Source organism: Arachis stenosperma, chromosome 9 (assembly GCF_014773155.1).
Source record: "Arachis stenosperma cultivar V10309 chromosome 9, arast.V10309.gnm1.PFL2, whole genome shotgun sequence".
Lineage (NCBI taxonomy): Eukaryota > Viridiplantae > Streptophyta > Magnoliopsida > Fabales > Fabaceae > Arachis > Arachis stenosperma.
Window position 1 is genome coordinate 148,420,736 of NC_080385.1, and position 26,940 is coordinate 148,447,675.

At 33.2% G+C, this 26,940-nt stretch overlaps 1 long non-coding RNA gene across 1 annotated transcript; it reads left to right on the plus strand.

Annotated features, from left to right (window-relative positions):
- Positions 1-12,405: 12,405 nt before the first annotated feature.
- On the plus strand, positions 12,406-26,490 carry LOC130951454 (uncharacterized). The gene is made up of 3 exons (XR_009073977.1): positions 12,406-13,268; positions 13,919-13,956; positions 25,928-26,490. It is a non-coding gene; the product is annotated as an uncharacterized LOC130951454 (long non-coding RNA).
- The last annotated feature ends 450 nt before the right edge of the window (positions 26,491-26,940 follow it).

A 26,940-nucleotide genomic window follows, 5' to 3' on the forward strand; every position in this document is an offset into this window, starting at 1 on the left:
CATTAAAATTAATTTTATTATTTTATTATGTCACGTACACACAAAAATCAATCATCGTATATAAAAATATGTATTTAAAATCTCATAAAAAATTATTATACTATAATAATAAGTTTATTATTTATTAATTGTAAATTTAATTATTTTACTATGATAAATTTAATTATTTAGTTAGAGAAATGTCTAGATTAATATGTATAAATGTATACAAATTTGATATATATATATATAAATTAATATCTAATAATTTTTTTTAAATAAAAGGAATACTGAGTTATGTTGTCATTGAGTGTAATTGGACAAGACGAGTTCTAAGATCCCTCTTATATATATATATATATATATGCAAACTGTCATGCCAGAATTTAGAACATAATGTAACTAACTAGTGCATGTTAACAGAATTTAACTGACTTTTACTTTGGATATTTCTAACGTAACTAACTTCTTGTTAGGTAATAATCTCTTTTACAATTGAAATTGAGCAATGATCATTTGTGCTTACATTTTAACCTTTTATTTTCGGAAGCATATATGTATAGAAGTAGCGATAAAGATTAAACTTCAATTTCTTAATAATTACATATAAACTTAACAACATTCTGTGGATTATCTGTGTTAAAGACTTAAGTTATGAGATAAGTACAAAATAATTTTATATTTAATTAATAGGAATTATTATATACAAAAGTTTTAGCCTTTTAGGTTTGATTGGACATAAAAGTAAATTGAGGTGACATTGAATCAAATAGTACACTTGTGGAAGGGGCTAAAGAAGGCAAAGAATGAAAGATGGAAAAAACATGGAGATTGAGCAAGATCTACAGGATTATTATTTATATAAAAATAAATTAATACTTAAAAATTATTAAATAATTTAATATATTTAATTAGACTGTTTAATATAATATGTATTTATATTTTAATTATTATATTTACATAAAAATCATTCAAATATTCGTTATGGAAATAGTCATTTTATACATTTCTTTTATGTTATTTAATCTTAAATAACCCTAAATATTATGTATTATTTGACACTGGATAATGACAAGCCATATTAAATGATATTATTGTGTGCCACATGACATGTCACGTTATTAATCAAAATTAGATGAAATGTCATGTAGTGTTTTACATAATTAACCAATTAAAAACAAAAATAACCAATAAAACACGTAAACTAAGAAATAAATAAATAAAATGAAAACATTGAAAATTGAAAAGGTAAAACTGGTAAAGAGAATGTAGACGCAGTTGATAGGGGGTATTTGACTTTGTAATAGAAATAAGAGAGTTAGAGTTCCCATGTGTGTGTGTATATGGCCCCAAACAAAAGGTCGCACGTGGAGAGGTAGTTTTACAATGATTGTGACCACGGAACCCAACGTAACTAACTCTTCATTGTTATTGTTATTCAGTTATTCAGTAACTGTAACATCTGCACTCTCTTTCTCTCTCTTCGGGTTTTACGACTAACAGACAAACCTTCAACCCAATACTCCTTTACCTGCCTAACTGCCACTTTACTCTTCTTCTTCTTCTTCGCATCTAATTTTCTCAAACTTGAGAAACAATTCTACTTTTCTTTCAACACTTCTTTCTTTTTAATTAACACTCTCATTCAGTTAACGTAAGACAACTAATTTTTTATTCTTAAGTAGTAAACTATTATTTTAGTCTTCAATATTTTGGCCAAATTTTAATTTAATCTAACATTTTAAACGTTTTATTTCTATCCCAAAAGATTTCAAACAGATTTAATATTGTTCTATCATTAAATTTGACATTAATAGTTAATAAAATAAGTAGTATGAACGTCAATAATATTACTAGTTAAGTCATATTCTTTTTCATGTGTTAGAAAAATATAACTAAAACATTCTTGTAATACTTTTCCTCAATTTCTTTTTTGTACAAAACTCCAAATTCTAACAATCAATCATCTACACTTCAAAATCAAAAGAAAAATTTTTATATTAATGATTATCGATAGATCGATTTTACTTACATACTAAAATAAAATGATATTAGCTCTTCAATATGCGTATTATTTGTATCAAATTTAATGGTGGGACAACATTAAACCCATTCAAAACTTTTTTTGGATTGAAACAGGACAGTTGAAAGTTTCTGAAACTGAAATAGGACCTTTGAAATGTTAGAGATCAAACTAAAATTTAGCCCAAATATTAAAGACCAAAATAATACTTTACTCAAAATAATATTTAGCTAAAAATGTATATTTAAAAAAAATGTTAAAAAGAGAGTGATAAAATATTTTTAATCGTTGAAAATATCTTTAAAAAAATGCAATAAACCTTTTTCTTTTTTATAATATTCTAAATAAGACCCAAAAATACAGTAACTTTTGAATAAAAAAATTGGTCACTTACAAAAAAAAAGGAAACTTTAAAAAAAATTATAATTATATAATAAAAGGACGCAAAAAATTACAATAATAATAGACAAATATAAGAAAAATGATGTGAAAAGAAAGAGTTATAATAAAAAAAAATGAGGAAAAAAGGTTATAAAGAAAGAGTAAGTGAATAATGTAAGATATGAGTGTATAAATAGAAGTGTACACATAATATTTTCCTCAGTTAATAAATGTACATGTATATATTCCTATAATTTATTGTCTTTTTTCATCATCATCATCATATATATATATATATATATATATATATATATATATATATATATATATATATATATATATATATATATATATATATATATATATATATATATATATATGAAAGAATTGGGCAGAGTAGATCCACATAGAGAATAATAATTAAGAAGAGTTGATGTTAAGTCTCTTGTGTGCTGATCTTGCCAAATTTTCCAATCTGTCTTTATCTCATTCTTCTCAATCAAGTTTTTCTCTCTTACACAATTGCTTTCTGACCAAATGTTTTCTCTTATTTCTTCTTTGTACTTTATTTGTAATAATTAAATAATTGAGAAATTATTATTATTAACAACATATATGTATGCAGATTGAGGCGGTGCATGAGAATCTGATAAAACGACATGCTTCCTTTACTGTACTATTTTTTTCTTTTTTAATGTAATAAAATAGAATTTGAGGATCTAAGAATGTGATTTGTTTGTATAAATACATGAAACTAACAATAAAATTAACTTTATATTTTAGTACAGATAGAGATTCCAATTATGCACTTGTGTACTATATATATACCTAGCTAGCCATCTTGCACCGAAAAAGATTCATTATAGAAAATAAATAAATAAATAATAAAAATAGCTAGCTAGAAGACAACTGATTACATGCATATATAATTGGCGAGTTAAGTAAATTGGGTTTTTATTTGTAATTTATAATGCTGATGAATGTTGCTTGGTTGTTCACTCAAGATGCATATGGGGTGTTCTATCCAGCTGGACATGGATTTTTGGCATTATTTGCATGAGGGTTCACTCATGCAATGTTTGGATCATGGGAAAGCTTAGCAATTTCTATCATCTATTATTGAATCATGATCATGACATGACCGACCTCTTACTAATAACCATCATGCCATCATATTCGTATGTATAATATATGTTTCTTCCCAAAGGTATCCAAAGAAAACTCGTTAATTAGAAACTATCTTAATATGCCAAGAAATTTTATCTGTTTTAATTACCAACAGGTTTATTTATTGTGACAATCTGTTAATTATTTCTTGTCTCCAAAACGACTGAGTAATTAACAATATGATTTTCGGGGTTGGGGTCATATCTATAGTCTAAATTAGTTAAGAGATTGTAAATTTTTAACTAACATTTAAATTTAAATATCTCTCTTATTTTAGCCAACAAGATAAAATAAGATAACAACACAAATTATACAAAAAGAGTCAAGAGCTCCCTCAAATACATTACACATTCATAACCATCACCTATGTCTCTTAAATTCCTTTTTACTTAAAGCATCAGGTGTCTTTAATTTGCAAGTACCACGCTGTCATTCCAAAGGTCTTGTCACGTCATCACCAAGACTGACAAATCCCTGATCCTTCCTTCAACCCTTAGATAAGGAAAAGCGAGAGTCGATCTACTCTCCAAACTAGCAAATACCAAGTTGAACACGGAAAACCGGTCACTAAACCAGAAAGTCATCAAGACATCATCCATCGCGGCCACAACCTTGACAAATCTGACTTTGTCCAATCAACACTCTTGGACCTCCCCGATACTTGGGTACTTGGGACTTACCTGAGGACCCAAAGGAGGAAAAACGTATAAAGCGGAAAGTCGCAAAATACACCACAATATTGGGACAGTTGTATAAACGAGGATTGTTTCAACTCCTCATTAAATGTATAGAATCCGGCAAAACAGACGACATACTTCATGAAATTCACAAAAGATGTTGTGGTTATCACATTGGGGGCAAAACCCTGCTCAAAAAGTTATCCGAGTTGGGTACTTCTGGCCTACCATCATCAGAGATACCCTCCAGCTAGTCAAAAACTGCAAGCAGTACCAAGTGCATACCCACCTTCAGTAAGCAGCCGCTCATCAGCTCAGCGTAATAACGGCAGACCGCCCTTTTAGAATCTAGAAAATCGACCTCGTATAGGACTCTTCTCCACGGCTCCCGAACAGCTCAGATTCCTTATAGTCGCCATCGACTACTACACGAAATAGATCAAAGTCGAGGTACTAGCCACAATCACAGCCACTTAGTGCCGAAAATTCTTTTGGAGACAAATCATAACCCGGTTCGAAATTCCGGAGATCGTGATCTCAGATAACGGGACCCCATTCGCAGACAAGCATCTCAGGGAGTTCCTAGAGGGACTCGGTATCTCACAGAAGTTCAGCTCAGTGGAGCACCTACAAAACCAACAACCAAGTAGAGGTGGCCAACAAGATCATCGGGAAGGAACTCAATAAAAGACTAGATGAAGCTAAAGCACTATGAGTTAACGAGCTCGGATCCGTGCTCTGGTCATATCGGACATCACCCCAAACCTCAACCGAGGAAACCCCCTTCACCCTAGCATACAGCCTTGAAGCCATCGTCCCGATGGAGGTCGCAGAACCTAGCCCCTGAAGGACCGTAGGAGAGCACGATAAGGACGTAGAGCGGGACCTCATGGACGAAGTCAGAAACATAGCGCACCTCCGGGAACTTGCTCTGAAACAAAGAATAAGCCTGAGGTATAACTGAGGCATGGTAAAACGGGACTTCAAACAGGGAGATATAATCTTACGGTGCAACGAGATTGGCCCTCTTATGCCGGGAGAAGGAAAGCTTACTCCCAACTGGAAAAGAGCCTACCAAATCAAATCTGTAATCGGAATGGGAGCTTACAAGCTGGAACGACTTAACGGGACTGAGCTACCAAGATCGTGGAATGCCACAAACATATGGTGCTACTACTCGTAGGAGAGCTCCACCGGACTGATACTTTTAGCAAAATCTAAGGTTTATTTTTTGTTTTCATATTTTCTTTATTTTTACATGCTCTTTCCATTTTTCTTGTTTTTTCATTTTTTCGGACACTCAAACCTACCCAGAAGACAACGGGAGGTTTTAACGAGGTCCAACTCTCAATAAAGGTTATTTATTCAGATACTCATTTTTTAAGTTTTCGCATTTTTACCCAAACAAAAATGTACGAACAAAATGGATACCCCAGGTCCCGATCACCCCGAAACCAACACAACAGATATCCATATAAATAAAACAAGTGTTTAATTCGGCCACCAAAAGGCCCACAAATAGTGCAAAAAAAAAAACAGCCCGAGAAAAGCCACCAAAAGAGCAGTGTCTATGTGCCGAATGAATGGCTTACAAACTTGCGAAATTATTTAGCCACAAAAGCAATATATCTATACACTGAACATATGGCATAACAAAAAATAAACACAGAATTACCCCAAGTCTACAATCTCCCCATCCTTCATGGTCTGAAAGGTCCCATGACCAACATATCAACATTGGGAGCCAACACCCCGACCTAAGCCTTCATAGCCTTCTCTGTAGCCGAAATAGAATTCTCAACATCACAGAGCAATCCTTCCTTGTCCTTCTTTTAGCTGAGCAACCTTGGTCTTTAAAGACACCACCTTGGCAAGTGTAGAAGTAGCCCTTGACTTAGCCTCAGCAGCCCGCCTGCCCTCCTGGGGCAGTTGAGAAAGGAGCGAAGTCTCCTGCTCTAAAAGACAGAGGATCTCCAAACGAGCATCCTCAGTACTTTTCACAGCCTTCAGCTGAGCTATCTCAGCAACCTCCAGCTGCTCCATAGCTTCAACTTACCGACCTCCGCCTGAGACTGTCGGAGCTTGCTGACAAGAAGAAGAGCACCCGGGACAACATCTGTTCTGCCTTTCGAACAATGGCTGCCAAGCGAAGAAGGGCACGACACATAGACTTCGCCTGACCAGCGATGTCGCAATCGTGAAAGAAATCTTCAGTGCCGGCAGCAAGTGTTGATCAATGAAGGCCGTAGCACCAAAATCTTGGTCTATCACGGAAGCAACGAGCCTCTCCTCCTCTAGATTCTTTTTGCTACTCCCCTCAACAGGCCTCTTCTACTTCCTACCAGTGTCAAAAACAAGAATCTCCATGACCTCAACCTTAGCACCGGCCATCTCCGCTACAACTCCCTCCTAAGAAACCATTTGTGAGTCCGGCTAAGTCACGGATTGAGGAGTCGACGGTGAAGCCCCATCACCCACACTCCAATAGTCACGAAGGAAAGCAACCTTCAGCCTGGCAAGAGTTGTCTGTCCACCAACCATCTCAAATAAAAAACACAACCAAAAGGAAAGTTTGATAAGTTATAATCTCGAAAGTCGTAAAGACGAAAAATAAAAGCAAAACACACTAAAAAATCCACCAACGTAAGTACGAAATGCCACTGGATCACCCATAATGTCCTGGGAGTCCAACGGCCTATCCTAAAAAATTTCCAGCAAAACATCGGTAATTTCTTTATTTTTAGGATACAGCCCCTCGTAGGTAATCTTTGTCAAATAAGAAGAACTCAAGCCAATGTTTTTGTAAGTGGCAAATCGGTGCTCGCCTTTCAAAGTCAAACAAAAAAAGTGGTGACCCCGAGCAGGGCAGATTTTAAATTACTCCTCCTTAATCCCATGGAAGGAATCTTCAAACAAATCAGACACTCAACAACAGCTGAGCTTGGAAGGATACATAACCCTTCTTATACTTTTCCTCCTTAATCGGGATAGTGCACAAGAAAATATACAAGAAAACTTTCACTACGGCAGGAAGCTCCAATTATTCACAGACTAACTCAAAAGTCTGGACCGTTGTCCAACTGTTTGGGTGCAGTTGTGACGTGCCACCGAACATCGGTTCAAAAGGGCCTGGACAAAGGCAGAGAAAGGGAGCCGCACCCCCAACTTCGTGAACATGGGCTCGTAAACCCACATCCAGTCGGCAACTCAGAGAGAGTTAGAGTTGATGTAGCAAACCTTTTCATCCTCCCCAGTTAGCGCCAACTCACACTGCCACTCCGCATCACCACCTCCACACATCGTGAGTCGGGAAGGCATACCCAGCACGTCGGAGGTCACCCAATAATAATCATTGGGAACACCTCCGGCTAGATAAACAAGATCCCTAGCACCTTCCACTGTCCACCGAGCCATATCTATAACCAAAGGGGGAACCATCATCAGCTTGCTCCCCTAGAAAAGGAAGAACACAAAATTCTACACTAAAATCTATCAAGCGCCTAGAAACAACCCAAAAAACAGCGGTATCCCCTATTGTTCCTACCACTACCACACAGAAATCACCCAACACATGAAAAAATAGAAGTAATACAATGTACGAAATACCAAGACAAATACAAGCACTAACCTATTTTGCGCAAATGAACAGAAATGACAATGAAGCATGAGCGCAGGAGAAATGCATCCCCAACAGCCACCCAAAAACGCAACAGAGAGCGTTTTTGAAGAAAGAAAGGTGAGAGACAATAGAGAATGAAGAAAATAGAGGAAAAAATTACAAGTGAAAGGAAATAGAGAATGAACAAAACAGAGGAAAGTAGTTACAAACAAAAAAGAAATAGACACCCCCGACATTTCAAATAGAAATACGGAGGGACGTAGGACAAAAAGAGAAAAACCAAACCTCTCTCTGCCCATTAAGTGTTATTATGACACCTTCGGAACTGCAACTGCAGACCCCATCATCGAGAGATGCAAGGGACAAGTGACGGGATGGGTAAGCGTTCTGAACACCCACGAATTTTCGACCTTGGCCAAAAGCACGGAGTAGCACTCCACCTTCCCACACGAGGTCCATGAGACCATGACCTCCGATGCCACGACAAAATGAACTCAGACAACGGTGAGACTGAGCATGCATACCCTCCCGCTCCGGAGGCAACTATTCCGGTTCCGGTCTCCGGATCTCCCAAAACGGCCAAGTAACAACCTAGTTTTTCGGGTGGAGGGTCTCTCCGCGGCCCAAATTGGCCAAGAGATCGCAATTCTCTAGCTAACATTCAAATTTAAATATCTCCCTTATTTTAGCCAACAAGATAAGATAAGATAACAACATAAACTAAATAAAGGGAGCTAGGACTCCCTCAAGTACGTTACACATTCATAACCCTCATCTATGCCTCTTAGATCTCTTCTGACTTGAGCGTTGGAGTGTCTTTACAGGTACCACCCTTCACCGTTCCAAAGGTCCAATTACGTCATCACTAAGACCGACGAGTCCCTGATCCTTCCTTTAACCTGTACCAATAAAATCTTATACACTATACATTGGAGAATATGTTAAAATATAATTATTTACATTTTTCTTTTTATCCGTTTAAATTAAAAAAATGATTTTGTGATATAGTATTAGTATTTCTATGATCAAGGTTTAGAGTTTGATTCTTACTGATCCTCAAAAGAAAAAAAATATCATAAAACAAATAAAAAAAATTATGCAAAATTTACTCAAATTCAAATTAAAAAAAACTTTTATGTGAGAGAAGCGTGTTAGAAATATTATTTATATGTCTCTTTTTATCAATTTAAACTTTTAAAAGAAGTAATTTCATATTAAAAAATAATTACACAATGATTAGACTGCTTCTTATCAATTTCAAAATTATTTTCCAAATTTCTCTTTAAAGATGAAAATTTTTTCAATGGATGTAATCTATATATGAAAATTTTATTTTTTTCCCATTTTTTTATATCGAAATTAAACATAGAAAACCATGAAAATTATGTATAGATTATTATATGGGAATTTATGAAATCGTAGTCATTCGATCAAAATCCAATTCAAATTCCATGATTTGCAAACAACTAATAATAGTATGGAATTAAACCCCAGAAATAACTCAATTCCAACAAAATGACTAAAAAGTAAATTAGAGCAAAATAAGTAGTTTGTTTTGTTATAGGAATTAGCTGAATTTCAAGTTAAAAATTAAAATGACAAGAATACCGCCCCCCTCTCTTTATTGTTAAATGCTAACACATCCCTCAATGAAAAGAGAATTAGTCGAAATAAATATTTAATTTATTTTCATGAACATTATATTCCAAATAGTGTAATTGAATTCAACTTAATTTTATTCCAAACATAAAATAATTAATTATAACACAATTAAATAAATATATTTGAACTCTACGTTTTTTTTTGAATTCAGAACAACCTTAATTTTGGAAGAGACTCCTAGATATATTATAGAAAAAAAAATATTATGGGTATGTAAAAGAATGAGCCATCAAATCAATTAACGTATATTTGTATATTGCTATAACATCATTCTTTCTAAAAATTTAAATTAATAGAAAGAAATTTATGAATAGTCATATTTTTAATACGTTTTTTTACACAAAAGACTTTTTTAAATTTGTTTAAATTTATAAATTTTTTTATTTATTTTATTTTATTTTTTCTTTTTTTAAAAAATAACAAAGATTAAATTCTAAATCTTTTGATCATAAAAATTCTAATACTATATCATGATTTTTTACATACAGACAGCATGGTTGATATACTATAATAGATAAAAACTGAAGGAATGATCTAAACCAAACTTTTGAAGTAGTATCAACTATTATTTTCCATATAGATATTAAGTATTATTTGGCACATATTTATATATGAATTACAATACATATGGGAAGGATTTCAAAAGCTCTGATCTTGGAGTAAAGAAATCACCACCACATGTAGCTGAGTAGCTGCTTGGATAGTAATTATTAATTAATAATTAATCATCACTGCAGGGTCTTGGTTTCATGAAGAATTAGAAGAATTATATGTTACCAAATTAATTAAGCATATATACAGCTCTGATATCAGGTGTATGTTTTATCAAAAATTTGACTACTTTGGGAAAACTAGCTTAGTTTAAAATAATATAATCAAATTGTTTCAAGGGTAAGAAACATTAATTCTTAACAATTTGTTTTATAATATTATATATACCCTCGCAAATCGCACTGCTCTAGCTAGATTGTCTTGGTCCACAAAAAAGAGTACAATTTATTTAATTTAAAAATAAAAATAGAAACTAACCTACTTAATTCATGTTCATGCATGTGTCTGATAGTGCATGAAATATATATATATATATATAATAGAGCCAAAGATGAACAAACATACATAATGGGCTATGAAAAGCTCATTGTTCGCAAGACAAGATGATATAGTATTTTAATATTGACAATAAATGAATCGCAGTTTTAATTTGTTTTCATATGACAACAGCAAATCCACATTGAAGTCGTTGAAAAATCAATTACTCAATTAATAATAATAATAATAATAATAATAATAATAATAATAATAATAATAAAAAATTATTATTATTATTATTATTATTATTATTGGAAAATTGAAACATATATATTTGAGAAAATTATTGTTGACCATATAATTAGTTACGTTTAGATTTTGATTTGAAGTATATTATTATTGCTTTTGGGTGATGATAAATAAAATTATTTATACTACTTAACATGCAAGCCACATCTCATCATGAGTTCATTTGTGAGGATCAAATCGTTCATTCTTATAATAATTGAGATGTAGCTTTCATTATTTAAAAGGTTTTCATCAATTTGCCACGTCATTTAAAATGGAATCCTATGACCAGATTAAACAGTAGTGATTTAACACCGAAAAGAAAAATCTTCTTTAACATGAGTTTGTGCCCCCCAAAAAAAAAAGCGTAGATATAATACAGATAAGATCAATTTAAAAATAATTTATTTGCGTCTAGTAAATCAAGTCAACTACTGTTAATATAATCTAAGTAATAAGCTAAGTAAAGAAATTCTATCTTAGGGACAGAATATTATAAACTCAAATCCTATAAAATGATAACTTCTATAAAGGCCTATTTAGTTGCATACATGTAGTAACAAAAATGTTATTTAAAATCAGTTATTAAAATTAATTATTAATATATTTGTGTATAAATATATGTATAATTTAGTTTATTTTTAATATATATTTATATTTTAATATATATTTTATATTAATAACTGATTTTAATAATTGATTTTAGTATATAGTCAATATAATAATACAGTAAAAATATTTTTTTTGAATAAATTAGAGTATAATTTATGTTTTGAAATTTAAAATTTTAATTTAAAAATTAATATTTACAGTAATAATTAAAACATTATATCTTTCCCTTTACTGATAACTATTAAAATAACAAAAATGATATCTTTATTACATATAGATCAATATACTTAAAAAATCATATATATACATATATATTGTCAAAGTGGTCAGTGTCAATTATAGTGCAATATTAATTATTAGTGAAGTATATATAAATAATAATTTAGCCATTGCTCAGGTTCAATGGCTGCTCTACGCATGTATTGAGGTTTAGAAGCTTCATCCTTATCATAGTAATCACAAAAATATATAAATTTGTCTAACTTTGATGTCTATAGTACCATGGGAAATAAAATCTAAATGAAGTCTTTTCCGTTGTCTTTTTTCTTTAATTCGTATAGTATAGTTATATTCCCACTTGTGCCATACGGAAAAAACCAAAAGGACCATATGTTTCAACCATCAGCCATGTGGCCTACCAAATGTTTAAAATTATTAACTAATAAAATGTTTATATATTATGTATTAATATATAAAGTTATATTAGATATTGTAATCTTTAAAAAATATAAACTAATTTAAAAAAAATTGTAAATATTTTTAAAAACACAACTATTTTTTTAAATAAAAAAAGTATAAATTCATAATTTTTTATAATTTATTAAATACCAAGTGAGTGCATATATATTTTTAAAACAACTATATTATATGTACATTAAAATCAATCATAAAAATTTATCACTGTATATAAATATAAAAATTCAAAAAACTAAAAGAATAGTTCGACTCTCACTCATACACTACACGCACTCCTCATCTCTCCTACCCTGAGTTACATGGGCCAAAACCACCTCCTCTTCCATTTTCAGGCATAATTTTTTCTGCAATATCCACTATCATCTTCATTACTATTCTTTGTCATGTCCGCTATAATTACACAAAACTTCTTCATTTAATTTTTGCCATTTCTTGTTTTTTTTTCCTTGTTTGATTTTGCATTTTTGTCTTTGCATCACAGTGAGCTTTTACTCATTCTCCTTCTTTGATTTCTTGTTTTGTTTAATTTTTGCTACTTTTTGTTTGATTTTAGGTTTGATTTCGCTACTTCTATGTTTTTATAATTTTTGCATTTTTTGTCTCTAAATCACAATGAACTTCTCCTTCTTCTTATTTGATTTTATATTTTATTTGATTTTTTCTATTTTTTTCTCCCAAACACTTCATTTTAAATTTGATTTAGATATCACTACAAGAAGTAATGGAATGCTTCGTTTTGATCACATGCAATGATTTAACGTCAGATTTATCCATCGATAAAGCTCAATTAATAGAACGCTATGTTTTAGACACGCTCAATGCATTACCATCGAATTTATCCACCGATAAATCCGACGATAAATTTTACCTAAATTGAAATCGCTCGCTCTCTCCCCTTATTTTGAAACACTCACTCTCTCTATAAATATCATATTCTTCTCTCTCTCCTCAAACTACCTCCGGCAACCCCCTCTGCCAATGCCAATGCCACCAACAGCCACCAAAGACTGCATGAACTCCTTGCGTCATATTGGTCTCTCTGTCGCTACAGTTTTTGTCACTCCTACCGCTGTTGTCACCGTCGTTGCTGCTGCTGCTCACTGTGTCACCAGAGCTCCCTCTTTCCTCCCTCCTGGTAAGTTGTCCTCTTCCCTGTCCCTATTATTTTTTTGTAATTTCTTAAAAGCCTTAATGCAGTCTGCCAGTTGGTCACCGTCGCCGCCACTGCGCCATCTGTGATGCCACTATGTTAGAAAAGTCTTTTACACCACTATTATCTCTGGATAACTCACTCACTAGTTAGTTTAAAGTATTTAAACCCTAATTTATGGTGTATGTCTATCTTCTTATAATTTTGTTATATTTTTATTAGATTTTAGAGTTTGTTCTGATTTTGTTCTTTTTTGTTTATTTTTATTTCGATCTTAGAATTCATTCTGAGTTTATTATTTTATTTTAATTTTGAAATTTTTTATTTCTGAATTCATTATTTTATTTATGATTTTTGTTCTAATTTGTTCTTAATTTTTTTGTTCATAATTTTTGTTATGATTTTTAGTTTGTTCTTGATTCTTGGATTCTTGGTTGAAATTTTTTGTTATATTTTTATTTTGTAAGTTTGAGTTCAGAAAATAGTACAAAAAAGAGCATCCAAATAACAAATCTGTTGTAGTTGTAAGTGTTTATTTATGTGAAATATTGTTCAGTATTTGTTTTAAAAATTTTTGAATTAGTTTTTAAATTATTTTTAAGATGTTTGAATTTTAACTTCTTCTGTCATTGCAGTTTCAAAACGATTAGGTTAGCAAGGCTAGTAGTGGCAGGTAAAAATAAATTACTTATTTTTAACTTGTTTTATGATTAATGATTGATTTTTGCTGTTATTTTCATAATTGTTCTCTTATTAGTCTATTGAAACTTAAAATTCAATCACAAATTAGTTATCTCCACTTTTACTTTCTCTCTAGTTTTGTACTTATTTTTTGTTTATTTTTTGGATTGATTATGTCTATAAAGCTAATGTTCAATTGTTCATATCTTATTTTCAGAAAAAATTGAAATCACATATAAAACAAAAATTCAGAGAATATGATGATAGCAAACATTGATAGGGTGAATATTCTCTGTGCTTTAGAGTCTATATTCAATTTTTTCAAAATTTTAATGATTGAGAAAAAGTGAACAAATTTATACGTTAATTTGGCTGGTAGTGGGTGAAATTTTAATTTGGATTAAGTTTACTAAGTCAACTGCATAGGTCATTAAGAGTAATAAGATATGATTTCACTACAAAATAGGCGAATGCTAGCGACGTTTTTTTTGAATTTGTGGCAATTTCAAATCGTCGCTAAACAGAATGCCAGTGGTTTAAGGACTGGCTTCCTTTAGGATGCGGGGATTGGATTTTAGAGTGTTCCCGACAACCGCTGCAATTAAGATATTTTGCGTTGGTAGGATTTGTAGCGATTCCGAACTGCCGTGTTATGGCCAATTGGCCAAAGGTGATTTCTTCCTTCTTTTGCGATGGTCATTAACCGTCGCTATTTGGTGCTACAATGTTTTCTGAAATTTTATTTGTGGCAGTTTTGAATCGCTGCCATGTTAAACCCATAAAATTTTTCAAAAGTATTTTCGGTGATTACAAACCGCCACTATTTATTGTTGCTATATTTTTATTATATAAAATATTTTAATTTATTTTTTTAATATATGGGAAAATTTTTTGAGATTATTTTTTAATTTTAAAAATCTTATCAATTTTCTATAAAATCTACATTTGAGGGCGAGAACTTATGAAAATTTAACTACAAAACAAACTAATATATTTATATTAATATCAATAAAATATTTAACTAATTAATAACGCTGCATAGTCAACTTAAACAAAACATATACTTCAAACAAAATTACATCAAATAATTTAGAACACTGTCTATTGCCTGTCTTTTCATCTTCTCTGCTGCTACTACCTTCTTTTTCAATTTTTTTGCTGCTACTTCATCCTTCACTTCCTTCTTTCTCAATTTCTCGACCGTCACCTCTTTCTGTAGTTCAAATAACATTCTTTGAGCTTCCTCTGTTTAAGCTCCATCTACTGGCGGTTGCAAACTTGGACGGAAGAGTTGACTTGGAGTCGTTTCGAAACCTATGCTACGCACTCTATCTGAGTACTCTTTTTCGAGAGCTTGGACAAGAAAATTATTTTTAAACAATATTCTAGTGAATTCATTATGCTGCTCAATCTCCACAATTTTTTCCTACAGACGTAAATAACCATACATAATCAATGACGGGCTAGAGCATACTCAACACAATTTTATAATTAAATCCAATGAGAAACAACATAAAGGATTAAAACGTAGTACTTACACCAATCCTCCAAGTTTCATTATGTATATAGGAGCCATTAAATTGTTTGTGCACTAAGATCCATGATTTTCCTCTACCAACTCTCCTCCCTTGTAGTTCTGACTGTAACAATACAGTTTATACCATAACTGTATTAAACCTAAATAAAGAAGTTGTAGTCCAAAATATAGTTCAAAAATGAATTCAAACCTAAATTACCTCTTCTTTCCTTCGCCTCACCAAGCTTTTAGAACCCTTAGAGTGAGTGTAAAGTTATTTCGATCGATTCACAGCATTTTTCCTTCACTTTTCCTAATATGCCATCAAAAGTAAGATTGATTAAAGACAGAACTTGTCCATAGCAGTGTACCATAAATAGTAATATTTCTTAACGAATTTAAAATAGGTTACCTTTGTATCAGGGTCATTGCGATAATCAATGAACCATCTCCAATGCCCGATATTAATTCCCACTGGGCGTTCCTCAAGATTTTGCTCAAGCGTCCTTGTTGGTTTGTAATAATTGTCATACAACCTACCCCTTGTATTCTTTCAGGACTTCCCTATACTTTGCAAATTTTTTTCTTGAATCTTCTTCCTCTATCTTCATCAAAGTGGAACATTTCCTGCAACGATAAGTTTGAGTTGTTAGTAATTGTATAATGAAAGAATTGATTTAATTCAAAAATGCTGAAAATGATTACCTTTATGCAATCATTATAAACCCTATTTTTACCAGGCACCTTTTTTTCAATTTTTCTCACAGATAGAAAATTTGTTGTAATAAGCACCTAGCATTTCAAGAACGCCATTCAATAGATCAGCTCCATCTCTAATTGGTTGTAGTTTCCCGTTGAACCTCAGTATGATCTTTTTACCATTAAAAGGCTGCTCCAAAGCTTTTCTCACACTTAATTTTACTTGTTTGATTATGCCATCAGAATCTATAAAAAATAAAACCTCATTTAAGTAGTTCTTGTGCCCAAGATGTGAGAAAAATAAAAATAACAGAATCTAATCATTTGTGTATATACTAAGATTCAATATTTGTTACTGATGACATCAACATTCCAAAATTCGGTAGTCTTGCATTCTTTGCACCTTTCAGCATCAGAAGCAGCAAATAAGTTGCCAATGTGTTGTTCAAATGAAGCTACCTCATTTGCTTCTGGGTCCAAGTCTTCATCGCATGGCTCTAATGTTTGTACATCATTGGCGTAGGTCTATGTCTCAGGTCTTGATTCGCTCCAAGGAGGACAAATGGGCAGAAAGATGCCACTACATGGACACCACCATCACTGGACAGGGGAATGAGCCAGTCATCATCAGTGAAGGATAAAGATACAGGAGCTCTCATTGGAGGTTGCTGACATGGTGTTTCCAGTTTTGACTTTTTTGTGTAACGAACTTTCCTGGACATCTTAAATTCCTAGTATAAAAAATGCACATCATAAAATAAAAAATACAAGAAAGTAATTAAGTGTAGAACAATATTTTAACAAGATTGAATGGAAAAACCAGCACAAATAGAGGAGGAAAAGAGATTACAAAACCTGAAGTTTAAGTCAGATTTTCATTCCTCAAGTCTACTAACAAATTATAATTTTAAACATGCTATAAGTCCATCACAATCAATATGAAAGAGAGAAAGTGTAGATATAGTTATGTAGTTATAACTTTCTCAATAATCAACTAATCAACAACCATATTCATCACATCAGCAACAAGAAGCTGGGGTAAGAAAATTTTTTCAATCATCAGTCAGGAAAATTAATGCACTTAACAAATAGGCTTCAGAATACAAAATTAACGGATTGAACAATAACTTTCAATGAATCATAAACTCCAACTTAGAACCCCATCAACAAATTAACTCAGCAAAAATTGAAGAACAAAACCATTCATATCATATCAGCCATTATTCCAAAAATTGAACTAGTAGTACTTTTCGGCAGCGAGGGGGAGCGGGAAGTGACGACAAGAGAAGAAGGATGTGTCCTCATACACAGGCTTGATGGCGAGACAAAGATGTCGATTTAGGGGGCGACGACAGCTTAGATGAAAACTTGCTTGACAACGACAACAGAGCCTGCGATACAACAGCTCCAAGCATGATGATCAGCAATGATGAGGAGAAGACGACTTTTGATAGTAACCGCTTGTAGTACTTAGCGGCGACTTGGTCAACAATTTTGAAAAGAAGAATTACAGAAGATAGTTTAGGTTCTACGTTTTGAATAATGAAATTGTATAATTACCTATTCAGTAGATAGTAGTGTGAGCCCTCAATAATTTAAATAATAATATTAATAATAATAACAATAAATCAAACCAGCAAAATACAAATAATAATAATAAGATTACTAAAACAAACTAATAATAATAATAATAATAATAATAATAATAATAATAATAATAATAATATAAGTTTGCAGTTGTCAGTTTAAGCATTTTAGTGCTATTTGTGATAACCTTTAATGCCTATTGTGGATTGAGAAAAAGAAAGCTCAATAAACTTAAAGAACAACTTTTTCAACACAATGATTGTTGCCAAACATAAAGGTTCAATGGAAACTTAAAGATACAAGTTCCATTGCTTGTTTATGAATTCATTCAAGGTGGTACTTTTTGTGAGCGTCTTCATGGTCAGAACTAATCTTTAAAATTAAAGTGAAAAACAAAATTGAGAATAGCAGTAGAAACTGTTGGGGCTTCTATCATAAAAAAATTCGAAAGTTTTATATTCCCATCACCTTTCAATATAAAGGATCCAAAATAATATAATAATTAAAACCACTAATTAGTTAGACTCACTGGATACACATATTAGGAATTATATCTCCTCCTCATCATAAGTAATTTAGCATTGAAAGCAATCATTTATTCTAGTTTATTAGATAGCTGTTCAAAAATTAGTCCAAGATAAAAGGATTTTAACACAAGCAAGGCCAAAAATAACCAATTTTAATATTTCAAGTATAGTGATGGAAGAGGATTTAACGCCGGTTCGGAAATTAGATAAAATAATTCCGTTGTGAGTATAGTCCAAACCAACAATTTATCCTCTCAATCAAAGTTTGATATTTTTCAATAAAAACAATTAATCGAGAGTAATGAAACTTCGGGTCATTCTCACTGAGAATGCAATTGAAGTATCACGCTTTTGGTTGTGAGGAAAACGGGTTTTGAAATCAAAGAACGAAAGATTAAAGAAAGTAAGAGATAACAAAACTAAGAAATGATCAAAATTAAAATCAATGCAATTAAAAAAAAACAAGATCAAAACTAGTGAAAATTTTAAGATATGCATAAAAGAGCCTTGACTTGGGAATGAGGATCCAAGGAATCCTATCATCGCCATAACCACAACTATGGCAACCATGATGAGTTAATCTCGCTTCGTCTACCCCTAACATCGAGGAGTACGTTAAGCAAGCATAATTGACCTTAATCCATAAGTCCTAGCTAACTTACCAAATTAATTGGTAAAAAGCTAGCGTCAATAGAAACAAGAGTCAACTAACTACCCAAAAATTGCCACTAAATGTCAGACATTATGACTCTAGTATCCTAGGAACTCATTTCCCAAGCCAAGATATGAAAAATTACTCAAAATTACCAAGTGGCATTTTCACAAACACTAGGTGGGTATAAGACCAAAACATAGGAATTTGCAAAGAAAAATAGAAAACTATAACCAACTATTCACAATATCAACAATAATATGAATTTGTTCATGCTGAAATGGTATGAGAAGTTCCCATCATGCAGATCCAAAGAGCTGTTTCTCACCGGAGAAAGCTATGTAGGTTCTTAATGGTGTTTTATTCAATTGATAAAAGCACTTAAAAAATTTTTGCAGTTATTTTTTTCTTTTTCTTAATGTATTTCTGACTTCACACATTTTCAAGAGCATCCAAGGATGATATACAAATAAAATTTACATAATAAAATTAGAGTTTAATTACTATGCAACTAATAATTGAAAAGAGATTTCATATATCTAATCTTATTCACTCCAAAACAATTTATCATGGTATCAAAACCATCTCCTTTTTAAAAGTTTAAGCTATTAAGTAGACGGATACAACTCTCTTGCGCAATGCAAGAGCCTCTTTTTCGGCTAAAAGTATGGATTATGCATTGATCCATTTTTTTCCCTGTGCTGAGATGTTAATTTTATTTGGAAGAATATAGTAACAAGGAATGAGTTCTAGAACTTTTGGAACTAGATGTAGCAAATCAATGAATTAAATATGCATTGCAAAGTGAAACCTATGATACTATATGACAACCTAAATGTACTAATGCTAACTTCTAATCCAATGCTCTATAATAAATCAAAATATTTTGTTCTTGATAAATCTATACTTGGTGCATAAATCCAAATTTTATCTTCACCTCCTCTGGTATTTGGTACAATAGTCTCTTGTCTGTACTTGTTATGAATCCAAAGCCAAACTTCTTGTGGTACTTTGGTTCAAATTGAGCCAATTCCTACAATGTTGAGAGACTCAATAAATATAAGCACTTTAGCCATGTCTTTTGTTTACAAGATAATAAAATCATTAATATTATTGTTGCCTTTCAAAAAGTAAAAGAACTTTTTTGCTATCAATCATATGAGAACATACCTTCAAAATTGATCCAGACACTTTATTAACGACTTCACCTATGTGCATATGTGCAGCGAATGCATCTAGCCATGAGTTAATAGGCAACTTGTTGAACCATAAGTCTCTTGGAAATGATGTGGCGTGCTCCAACGAAGAGAACGAAGCTGCTTGCTCCATCGCCCTGGAAAATAAGATGCTAGTGCTGCAAAGAAAGAAGTCTCTCTCTTTCAATTTTCCTAATAAGTTCTACCATAAAAAAGTGAGCAAAATAACTTTAAGTATACACGTTAATCAATATACATCTCTAGTTGCAGTAGATTAAAAAAGAAAAATTAAACAACTCTAAGTTATAATAGATTATTAATATCAGTTTTCAGGTGAATCACATGTCACTTATGAGTAATAATATTCAAGTCTTTGCATTTTCTAACTTCTACCTGATTCTAGTTGTTAAAATGTAAAATTGCAAATGTCTATCACTCAACTAGACTATACATAGAGTAATAGTGTACATATCCTATATTGGGGACTAAATACATTTACAAATATACAACCTCTTTGCAAGTATCGATGGCATCAGTGGTGGATTCTTATAAATCCCCATCCCTTGTCAACGCCAAACCTTCGACGTCACACTCAGATAATCCAATCAAACTTGGTTGGAAAGAAAGTTTGATCTCACAGTATTTATTGTCTTCACCCATGTCAAACAAATCTCTTGACTTCACATGGGCTACTACACTCCATTCCTTATCAACTTCATCTTTCACATAGTATACAAGGTGAGCCTCAGATATAAGAATGTATGGCTTGTCATCTTTACGATCACCAGTGTGAATTGGATTATTGAAGTTGACACAGATGTGGCCCAAAACGTCTTGCTTTATGCCTTTACCAGATATGGTGTCTGCCAAGACACCTCAACAAGACTATAGTAAATTAACCACTGTAATTCATCTCAATGATGTCTTCTAATCTTCTATGATACGAGACGCCACCAACAATAATATTACTATCACGATTGCTTGCATAACTCCTAGTATCAGAAGTGACAAATCTCACTATTCTAGGTTCCCATCCCATCCTCTCTTGAGAGGGTTCTAAATATAATCTGTTGATGTTGTATGCCTTAAAGCGTCTAGCCTAGATATTGGGACCACATGCGAGCCACTACAATTCTCTTGAGTGCCTTGTGCTTCCCAATAGTATCTGTTAGGGAACAATTACACGTTTCCTCAGTTGGGATACAGAAAACAAGATACTACCTGTTCATACACTAGGTCAAGCTGTGCGACCCGAGCTAACTGAAGATAAGTCGACCGACCTTTTTCAGACCAGGATTATCTAAACTCTTCATAAAAGAGGTAGGTCAAACCGCTACAGAGGCCCAAGGAGGCCCAAACAGAGGAACACGACCCAAATCTAAAGGCAGCCCAAAGCCTAGAGAGATAAGGGCGGTTCCCTCCAAAAGATAAGATGACTTCACTCAAAAGATAAGATAAGATAACTATCTTATCTCCAGAAAGGTCACTCCACACCATTATAAATACACTGGAGCACCCAGGTATAACTCATACTCTGATTCTACTAAAAATCTGCTTAATACCCTTGCTAACTTAAGCATCGGAGTCCCTTGCAGGTACCACCACCCTCCGGTGACAAAGGATCAGCACTACCACCAAGTCCAACACGTCGGACACGGCGACCCCAGCCACCATCATCAAGTCGGACACAACAGCTCCGACCTATATAGAAGATCTCGTCCGAGATCAACCTACAGTTTCAGGTAACTCTCGGAACACTACCCAATAATCAAACTGATTAGGCATATAAAAAATTCACCTCATGCTTGAACAACTTGAAAAATTCTCTGTGGAGAACCCTGTCAATGTGAGATTGAGATCTTATTTTACTTTACAGCTTTCTCTTTCTGGTAGGCCTAAAATCACTGGTTATATCACACATATTTAATGTCAAACTATCAAAAAAATGCATTTGCACACATCCTAAACCACAAAATCAACTGCACTTACTTCAAGATATTCTCTACAGCCATACAATTGACCAATACATGACAATGTACTTGAAGTCTGACGGTTGGTGTAAGATTAATAAATGCCGCAGTCCCTAACACCGTGCCAATCAATGGAAACATGGTTGCCATTTCATTACTCACAACTTCACTCGGTCGATCATCAACACGTATTGGTCGATTGATCCTACTCTCAACATTATCAAGTATCTTGAGCAGAATGTGAGAATCTCATCGAATAAGTAGCCCTCTGTAATTCAGCTTTCTGGTTGTGCCCTATTACGCATTACTGCTTGAGATGACATAGGTACGTTTATGAGCAATAAATGTGTCTTATTATGTTAAGGCTATCGGAATAATAGCAATAAAAAATTTGTTGCATAATTACCTTTTAATTGGGTATATCCACTGATAATGCACTAGACCACCAAGGCGTGCCTCTTCGACCGATACACAATTAAGTGTACCATGACCGTGAAGAAACATAGTGAAAAAATAATCTCTATGCGACAAAGAGTATGCACCACATGATCCTGAAGGAGAGGAAGTTGTTGAGAGTCTATGGATTTACAGCATAATCATCAAAAAATAATGAGAAATCTACCAAGAAAACAGACATTGGGGCAAGTAATACATTCCATGATGTAATTGGCAGTAGATGCTCCATTAGAATGTGACAGCTATAACTTTTCAAGCCCAATAACTTTCGCTGTTGTAAGTCAACACAGCAAGAAATATTGCTCGAGAAATACATTCTTTTATGAAGGAGACATGGAAAAGACCGCAGTGGGATACTTTCCATCTTCCCGTGGCCAGAGATCATGCTTTATTCCCATCACCTGGAGGTCTTTTTGAGCTTTAAGGTGGTCCTTAGATTTACCACTCTCATTCATTATGGTGTAAACTATGTTATCGCACACATTCTTCTCTATGTGCGTCAAGGTTGTGACGTAATAAATTATTCTCCTAGTATGGGAGTTCAAAGGATATACTCCTCTTTTTCCAAGGAGACTCATCTTGCACTACAGCTTGTTGTCTGCATGCTCTTTTCCCAGCAACCATTTGCATCTTACCAAACTTGGCATGCACATTCTCTAACTGTCTCGAAATATCTCCACCAGACAATTTGACAGGGGGACCTCTATCCTCTATCTTACCATCAAATCTAACCTAGTTTTGCCTAAATCTGTGGTCTTGACCCAGAAAGCGCCGATGACCCATGAAACACCATTTCTGATTGCAGGTGAGTCGGTTAGTCTTAGAATCCAAGTTGCACGTAGGACAAGTTCTCCCACCATCGTATTCCACCTAGATAAGTTGCCCAATCCTAAAAAATCACTGATTGTCCACATCAACGCAGCATACATCTTGAATGTTTTTTTCTCGTTAGCGTCGTATGTCTGAATACCACCCCACAGCTACTTCAACTCATCTATCAAGGGTTGTAGGTAGATATCTATATCATTTCCAAGCATTTTAGGACTGGAAATAATCATAGAGAGCATAAAAGAGTTGGGTTTTATGCAATCCTAGGGAGGTAAGTTTTACGAGATTAGAATCACGGGCCAAATAGAGTACTTTGAGCTGCGATTTCCAAAAGGATTAAAGCCATTGCTTGCTAAAACTAAGCGAACACTGTGCGGATCATTACTGAAGTCAATATATATTCTATCAAATGCCTTCCATGCCTTACCGTCCCTTGGATGCCTCGAAAAATCGTTAGAGTTAGGACCTTTCTTATGCCAAAACATGTCAACAGATATATTATTGGACATGAACAACCGCTTCAGTCGTGGAACAAGGGGAAAGTAACGAAGAATTTTCACCGCTTGTGGTTTCTCATTCTTCTTAACAACCACGTTGATCCTTATAATGGAATTCTTCTTAGTCTTTTGCTTCCATCTCAATGTCCCACATCGCTTGCACTTAAGCAATTCTTGGTCACCGCCCTGGTATAGCATGCAGTCATTCAGACATGCAACTAACTTCTTGTATGAAATACCAAACTCTCTTATGATCCTCTTGGCATCGTGCAATGAAGTCGGAATCTTTCCATCCTCAAAGGTATCCCCCATTAGCTCTAGTATTATTCCTGAAGGCCTTGTCGCTCACTTCACACAAGCACTTTATATGGTATAGCCTCACTAAGAAAGACAGCTTCAAGAATTTTAAGCATCTTGGATACAATTTCTGCTCTCCATCTTCGAGCAGGTTGTGAAGATTACGAGTCTCGCGATTAAGTTTGCTGTATAGATATGGCAACTCTTCTGCACCCCCTCTAAAATGTTCATTGCTTGAGTCTTCTTCATTGCCAAATAGTCCTGGAAAGTTGAATGCCTCGTGGATCATGTCATGCATTGAATCTCTGAGATTTCTACAGGGTTCTACTTCTTGTCTATCGCTAGAGCTCTCTACTATGCGTCTCTCACCGTGATGTAACCAAAATGTATAATTAGGGGGAAAAGATTTTATTAGCAGATGATCATAGACATCCTCTCTAGTTTGGAAAAGACAAAACCCACACGAAGGATATGGACAATGTATCATTCCATCGGACGATGCATTAGCAAATGCAAAGTCTAAAAATCTTTTTAAACTAGCCCTATATTTTGCACCACCTCTTGGCTTTGAAATCCAACTCTTATCTATATAAGCTTTAATGAAGTCATACAAACAAATGAATAAATAATTAATAAAGTCATACAACTAGAAAACTTAGCAAAAAAGCATGCCTCTGTGTCAAAAGAACCAGTTCCAGTTATCACAATTATGTAATGGGAGAGTAATAAAATATTTAAATTAGTTAATTTATTGTAAGCAAAATTATATAGAGAGTCAAAAAATAACTTAAAAAGGATTCATAAACAAAGTTACTTTCAATCAACCCAATATGTAGCATACGAAGCTTATTGGGAAGGTTGATTACTCATTGCAAAATTCGGTGCTTTCTAAAAAATTCCTGAAAGAAAGAATTGTTGGTTCCAAAGCTAAAAAATGAAAAGGGAAAGAAAAATGGCCTTGAAAATAAAAACAGGAATAAATATTAGGAAAGCATATGATACTTGATAAGGTTTTTTATTTTGTATTTTATAATATACAAAATTAAAACAGATTTTGTAATAACGACTTGGTATCTCTAATAAATAGAATGATTTATTCATGCTTTGTATGCTAGCACAATCACTATGATTATCAACCACAATAACATCAGTAGAATCAACTAATAATATAGGCAACAATATTTCAGCTAACATCAGCAGATTATCAACTAACAATATAGTTAACAATACTCACATAAACTACACTTACCTCCAGTAGAGAAGCAATTAGACCAAACCAGACCAGCAGCAAAGAAAGCACGGCTGAATCAGACCAGTAGAGACAGAGGACGACGCATGACGAGCATAGGAGCATAAACTATCCTAATTCAATGCAATGTAAAAAACACAAAATTAATAACAAAATTTGATCAATATTTATATGTTAATAAGGATAATGTAGTTACCTAAGACACTCAATTCACAAACACAAAAATATAAGAAAAAAGCTAAATCAAAATCACTAAAAAAAGCAAAAAATATAATCAAAATAATAGAACAAAAAAAAATTAGAATCAATATCAACTCTCCAAATATCCAAAAATAAGATTATCAACCATATTACATACCAATATTTTCATCTATAACAACATCAGCAGAATCAACTAACAATATAGGCAGCAATATTTCAGCTAACATCAGCAGATTATTAATTAATAATATAGTTAACAATACTTAAATAAATTGCACTTATCTTCAGCAGGAAGCAATTGGACCAGACCAGCAACATAGGAAGCACGGCCAAACCAGACTAGTAGAGGCAGAGCACGACGTGCAGGACGCAGAGGAGCGGAGCTGACAAAACGGTGACGACAAATAGTGACGACGACCACCACCACAAAGACCACCACAATGACGACCACACGACATGACGACAGCGCACACGACAGGTCAAAGACCATGACGTCGCCGCACATGACACAGCGGCGGAGGAAACGATGATAGCAGAGGAGACGACAATGAGGCAGACGATTCATCAGAGGCTACGCCAATGCTTCTTCTTCCAGCAAGAGCTCCATTGTGCTTCAGTAGAGTAGACGACGCAGAGATGAGAGTTGAGTGAGTCGTAGAGTGAGGGGTGAAGACTTAGGGTTTTTTCACTACTTCACTTTATTACTTTTTACATTATTATTAGAGATTGTAATGGGAGTTGGCAAAGAAAGTTTGGAAATGATTGAGAATAATAGTATTTTTCAATGGGAGTTGTTTGCTATTTGGAGAGAATATCTCTTGATCTGGGATGTGGATCCATGAGATGTTATTTGTGAGACGGATTATGTGAAAGTATTTAACCTTGTTACTAATAATCACTAAGATGATTTTGAGTTAATTAATCCGTTAGTGCTTAAAATAAGGGATATCATGCATTGAAATTGACATATTAGTTTTCTTTTGATTATAAAAGATGCAAATACGGTAGCAGACACGTACTATAACAAAGATAACGATAAAATTACAATTTTATCAAGTGAAATTTTTTTTTTCTTTAAAAGAAATTTAATAATAATCTTAAACGAGAATATCTTCTATTTAAGTGAAGGATTGATTTTTTTATAATAAATCTATTTTTTAATTAATTAATTAAAGTTAATTTCATCCCTAGTTGGTTCCGCCGTTTTTAATTATGAACCTGTGATGAGGAATCCGAGGCGTGATGTAAGGAGTTTAGTCCTAAGTGATATAAGGAAACTCATAATTAAACTCATAATTATA